Raw genomic sequence first — 6,695 nt, forward strand, 5'->3', positions numbered from 1 at the left:
CTGGTGCTGGCATACAAGCCAGGTGGTGGGGCTCAGGCAAGGACCATTGCATTGAAGGTGATGGGAAGTGGGCAGATACTGGATATATGAATTATTTTTAAATTTCAAGCTTTTTTATTTTTTTAAGGTTTTATTTTTAAGTCATCTCTACCCCCAATGCGGGGCTCAAACTTACAGCCCTGAGATCAAGAGTCACACACTCTACTGACTGAGCCAGCCAGGTGCCCCATTAAATTTCAATCTTTTTTAAAGATAGGAGTCTTTGTATATTTTAATAATGCAATGTATATAATTTCATGTGTTGTTTTTCACTTAATAGTATATCACATTTTCCATGTTGGTACACATCCTGAATAAACGTTTTTAATGGCAAGATTCTATTGAGGGGCGTCCCATAGTTTAATGTCCTATTAGGAGAACTTAGTATGTTCCCAATTTTTCACTATTATTATTTGAATAATATTTTTATTTACTTTTTTTTCCTGTAATATGTTCATGAAGATAAATTCCCAGAAGTGGATTTTATTTTTATTTTTTCATTTTTTTAAGTTTATTTATTTATTTTGAGACAGGGCGCGTGAGTGGGGGAAGGAGCAGAGAGAGAGAGAGAACCCCAAGCAGGCTCTGCACCATCAGCACACAGCCTGATGCGGGGCTCCAACTCACGAACCATGAGATCATAACCCAAGCCAAAGTCAAGAGTCAGATGCTTAACTGACTGAGCCCACCCGGGTGCCCCACAGAAATGAATTTTAGATCAAATACCTAAAGGTAAAAATTTTTATTATGGAAAACCTTAAATCTACATAAAAATTGTGAGTAATGAACTCCCAGATCAGCGATTCTCAACATTTCACGGGTCTTGTGTTATTTGCTCTTCCACCCCCAAGTCCACATGCTGGAGTCTTTCAAAGAAAATCTGAATGTTTTGAAGGAAGAGCCAACAGAATTTGCTGAGGCACTGAATGGGGGGTAAGAGGGAATCAGAGTCCTAGGATGCGCCAAGGTTTGGGGCCCAGGCAATGGGAAGGAGTCGTCCCTAACTTACAGACTGGCCTTGAAGGTGGGCCACCTCACCTCCAAGTTCCAGGTGCTAATGGTGGTCCAAGCAGTTTCTTCGAGGTGGTCTCCAGAGACTCCTTAGCTGGTTGACAAGGCAGATTCTGGGGACCCGCCCACCTGAGGATTCAGAATGTTTTATAGGTAGTGCCTAGGTATCTGCATCTTTTTAAAAATGTTTATTTTTGAGAGAGAGCGGGGGCGGGGGGCGGGGGGACAATGAGAATCCGAAGCAGGCTCTATACTGACAGCGAAGTGCCTGATGCGGGGCTTGAGCCCACAGACCTTGAGCTGAAGTTGGGACACTTAACTGACTGAGCCACCCAGGTGTCTCCAAGTATCTGCCTCTTTTTTTTTTTTTTTTTAATGTTTATTTATTTCTGAGACAGAGACAGAGCATGAACGGGGGAGGGGCAGAGAGAGAGGGAGACACAGAATCGGAAGCAGGCTCCAGGCTCTGAGCCATCAGCCCAGAGCCCGACACGGGGGTCGAACGCACGGACCACGAGATGGTGACCCGAGCTGAAGTCGGACGCTTAACCTACTGAGCCACCCAGGCGCCCCTCCAGGTATCTGTATCTTAAGGAGCACCTACAAGTGATTTTGATGCCCAGTGGCCCAAGATCTATCTACTCACTTGTCCTCAGACCAGCAGTATTAACATCACCTGGGGCAGCTTGTTAGAAATGCAGACTCCCAGGGGTGCTTAGGTGGCTCGGCTGGTTGGATGTCTGACTCTTGATTTCGGCTCAAGTCATATCTCACCGCTTGTGAGTTTGAGCTCCATGTTGGGCTCTGAGCTGATGGCACAGAGTCTGCTTGGGATTCTGTCTCTCTCTCTGCCACTCCCCCTCTTGCTCTCTCTCTCAATATAAATAAACTAAAAAAAAAAAAAGGGCAGACTCCCAGGCCCCATCCCAGACCAGCTGAGTCAGAGAATCTCTGGGAATGTAGCCCAGGACTTTTTTTTTTTTTTAAAGATTTTATTTTATTTTTAAATGTTATTTTGAGAGAGCACACATGAGCAGGGGAGGGGCAGAGAGAGAGAATCCCAAGCAGGCTCTGAATTAGCACAGAGCCCCACATGGGACTCCATCTCATGAGCCGTGAGATTATGACCTGAGCCAAAATCAAGAGTAGGACACTTAACTGATTGAGCCACCCAGACACCCTTAGATTTTAATCTGTCCCCCCTACCTGGGTCTTGAACTCACAACCCTGAGATCAAGAGTAGCATGCTCCACCGACTGAGCCAGCCAGGCACCCCTAGCCCAGGAATATTTGAACAATCTCCAGGAGCTAAAATCTGAGCAAAGCTGCCTGCGGCAGGATGTGGGGATCATGCACTGTGATCAGCCAGCAAGTGTTAATGGAGGGCCTTCTCAGCAGGCCCCCCCTGACAAGCCTTGAAGTTCCCACCAAGCGTGGTCAATGGGGTAGTTTTAGGTGCCTGGTAGTTCTCAGTTTGGGTTGTGACTAGACAGAATTTGATTTATTGAATTTCATTGTTTTAGGATGGGGTCCATTTATGTAAGTGAAACAATGGGAATTACATTTTTTAAATGTTTTATTATTTTTGAGAGAAAGAGCACGAGTGGGGGAGGGGCACAGAGGCGGCGGGGCGGGGGGGGGGGGGGGGAACCTGCGGGGACAGAAGATCCGAAGTGGGCACTGCACTGACAGCAGTGAGCACTCGGATTCAGGAACTGAGACCATGACCTGAGCTGAAGTTGGACACGCAACCGACTGGGCCACCCAGGTGCCCCACATTTACAAAAAAAAAAAAAAAGTAACTACCGGTAGAGGCAGGTTGTAGATTAGGCAGAAATGAAAAAACTGGTATTCAAAGGAACCAAAGCTGGGAAACGCTGTCCTGATACACCATAAATCCTTCAGAATATATGGAATGGAGTGAAAAGGAAGGGAGGAAAGACAAGGAAGGAGAGAAGGGATAGAAGGAAGAGGTGAGTTCTCATTTCCATGTTCCGATCACTTCAGAAAAGCTTAGTGAATAATAAGATTTCCCTGGCCCCAAAATAAAGATCCCTTTTCCTCCTCAGTTTTCTCTCTTTCATTAGTGGAGTTGACAGAAAAAACCCCGTAGCCTAAAGGCAAATCCTGCACTCTGGATTATGTTGTCAGAATTAATTCAAATTCTTACTTGAAACCTGGTTTATTTCAGAGCTGGGACGTTTCCCTTGAAATAACATTATTTAAGGACAAGCAGGTTTAGTTTGTTCTTACGTCTAATCCTTTATTGATCATCAGCTCAGGGTGCCAAGCCCAACCAGGTGAACAGCAGGACTGGACGGAAAGGGACAAAAGGCCTTCCCCCAGAAACTGTCTCCTTCTCAGGTATGGTGACTCAGCACAAGTGGGGAACAATGCCCACCCAGGGGTGGCAGAGGAGGAGCCTGGGAAGATGCCCCATCCCTCTCTGAAAATCTGCCTCTCTTAAGAAAAAAAAAAAAAAATTGGCAGTGCACCTTGCCATTTGACATGTGTTCTCTCGAGTGTGGGGGATATTTTCCTCTCTAACAATGTGCTCAATGGCTTAGGGGGTACAGGGCGCTAGCAAAAGAGAATTATCTTCTTGTTTTCTCACTGCTGCTAACAATGCCAAAGAGAAAGTCTCAGTTCAGTGCCAGCAGGTCATTAATTTCTGTACCACTTGCTAATAATCTGCCCGGGCAACAGAGAGCAGACCTCAGAGTCAGACATTAGCTAGCTAGAATTTAGTGACACTGTTTTGCTTTCATTTTGTTTATGTCAGAGATGCTTTGTATTTGCGTTTTTTTCATTTACAGATGTGGTTGACAGCTTCCTTTTAAGAAATGTATTTAGTTTACAAAAAGTGAGTTGATGTAGAGAAATGTATTAAGTAAATGATGTGGTGTGGATTACGAAGGTGAAACCTGGGAGACCTCACTGAGCCTCATCTTTATGCCAGGCCCTGGAGACCCTCCGAATGAGACCCACAGGGCTGTCAGAGGGGAGAAGCAAGTGCTGAAATTACTGTAAGAGAGAAACTCCACTGTGCATTCGTATTCCACTCGCCCTTCATGTCTCCACGCTACTGTTTAGGCTTTCCCTCTGCTTATATCACACTCAGTAGTGTTTCAAGATCTTACTCTAAGAAATTTTCCTCTCCTGAGCTCCTAGGACCTTGAAACTGTAGTAATACCCAATATGTATCGTTTACCACTTGCCAGGCCATGTTTAAGCACCTTATATTAGCAACCATCTAGTTCACAGACTAACCCTATGAAGTTGATCCTCCTATTATCTCCATTTTACAGATAAGGGCACCAAAGCACAGAGAGGTGGAGTAACTAGCTCAAGGTCACACAGCTTATGAGGAACCCTGGAAGTAGGAGATTAAGAACCAGTGTCCTTGGGGCGCCTGGGTGGTTCAGTGGGTTAAGTGTCTGACTTCATCTCAGGTCATGATCTCGTGGTTCATGAGTTCAAGCCCTGCATCGGGCTCTGTGCTGCTCAGAGCCTGGAGCCTGCTTCGGATTCTGTGTGTGTCCCTCTCTCCTTCTGCCCCACCCCCGCTCACACTGCCTCTCTCAAAAACAAATAAAACACATGAATAAAAAAAATTAGTGGCACCTGGGTGGCTCAGTCAGTTAAGTGTCTGACTTCAGCCTAGGTCATGATCTCACAGTTCGTGGGTTCGAGCCCCATGTCGGGCTCTGTGCTGACAGCTCAGACAGAGCCTGGAGCCTACTTCAGATTTTGTGTCTCCCTCTTTCTCTGCCCCTCTCCCGCTTGTGCACTCTCTCTCTCTCAAAGATAAACATTAAAAAATTAAAAAAAAAAAAAACTGAGGGGAAAGACTGTAAAGTGAAAACCAGAAAGAGAGCTAAGTTTGTGGGGAGCAGTGAGCAGTGTTGTGTGTGGATCCAGGGAGGTGGAGAGCAGAGATGAGGTTGCACAGGAAGGTTTAGCCTTTTCCCTCAGGGAGCCAGAGAAGGCTTTTCAACCTAGAGTGTTTGATCACATTTTAATCAGGGCTTGTCTCTGGGTCAAGGGCAAGCAAATAAGGTGATGGTGGAAGGAGGGGCTTTTCAGGGCTCACTAAGGGGCCCCCTGAGCCATCTATGTGCAAAGGGGTCCCCGTGGTGCCCCTTTAGGGCAGAGCTCTGACTATTGAAGTTATTCAAAAATTTTATTGAAAATAAATTCATGCTCAAGGTAAAACATTGAAAAAGTACAAAAGAATGTACCTGTAGAGTGAAAAAAAAAGTGTCTGCTCCTAGCCCAGAACCCTCCCCAGAGGCAAACAGTGCTAACAGTCTCTTGTAAGCCTTTCAGAAATTTTCCATGCTATCTCTGGAGCTATGTCTATGTATATATCCTCTAAAAAAAAAAAAACCCACAAAGTCGTACTGTCTGGCTTTTGCTTTTTTCACATAACACATTTAGAGCTTTTTCAGTATCAGGTGTGCAGATCTTTTTCATTCTTTTTTCCCTCCTCATAATATCCCACAATATGAATGGAGCATAATGCATTTAACCTATTCTGAGATATTCGAGTTTGGTGTTTTGGCCACATGTGCAAATACATCAGCGGGATACGTTTCTGGTAGTGGACCTGGTGGGTCAAAAGGGGGTGTGTATGTGTTGGTGAGATGCCTCAGTTTGTCTCCACAGGATTGTTTGCGTGTCCTGTCAACGCTGGCTGGCTTCCCCCAGAGTGAGTGATTCAAGAGACCAAGGCAGAAGCTGCAGTGTCTTTTATGACCTGGCCTCATAGACCATAAGTCATACACCATCACTTCTGTCACTTTAATTGCTCACACACGCCGACCCTCTTCAATGTGAGGGGCAGAGGTAGGAGGAGGTGAGGATCATTGTGGGCCATGTTGGAGCCTGACTACCACAAGCTGTTTGTTTGTTTGTTTGTTTGTTTCAGTTAACATGCAATAAAATTAACTCTTTTTTTTTTTTTTTTTTTTTGGTGGATAGGTCTAGGAATGTTAACACGTGCCTTTGTGTAACCACCACCGCAGACAGGAAACAGAACAGTTCCATCACCCCTCAAAAAAACCCTTGTGTTTCCCATTGTAGTGACACACTCTCTCCACCCTTAACCTGTGTTAACCGCCGATCTGTCACTATAGTGTTTGTCTTTTGGAGAATGTCACATAAATGGAAGCCGGTAGCATGGCACCTTTTGAAACTGGCTTCTTTCGCTCAGAATAACGCCATCGAGATTCACCTAAATTGTAGCAGGTGTCAATAGTTCATTCCTTTTCATTGCTGAGCTGTGTTCCGTTGTATGGATGGACCACATTTTTGTTTATTGATTTACATATTGCAGGGTAAATCCAAATTGGGAGGGGAGATGAATAGAGCTGCCAGAAGCATTCATGCACCAGACCCTCTGTCCCGTCCTTCTACTCTGATGACGACCGCTGTGTTGAACCTTTTAACATTGTGCCACAGGTCCCATAGACCCTGCTTATCTTTTTTCAACCTTTTCCCCTCTGCTGTTCATATGGGGCAATTTCTACTGACCTGTCTTTGAGTTCATAGTTTCTTTCTTTCCTGTGACATCTCTATTCTGCTGTTGAGCTCACCTATTGAGTTTAAAATTTTTGTTTATTGTATTTTTCCATTTCAAATCT

This window comes from Neofelis nebulosa, chromosome 9 (assembly GCF_028018385.1).
Source record: "Neofelis nebulosa isolate mNeoNeb1 chromosome 9, mNeoNeb1.pri, whole genome shotgun sequence".
Classification (NCBI taxonomy): domain Eukaryota; kingdom Metazoa; phylum Chordata; class Mammalia; order Carnivora; family Felidae; genus Neofelis; species Neofelis nebulosa.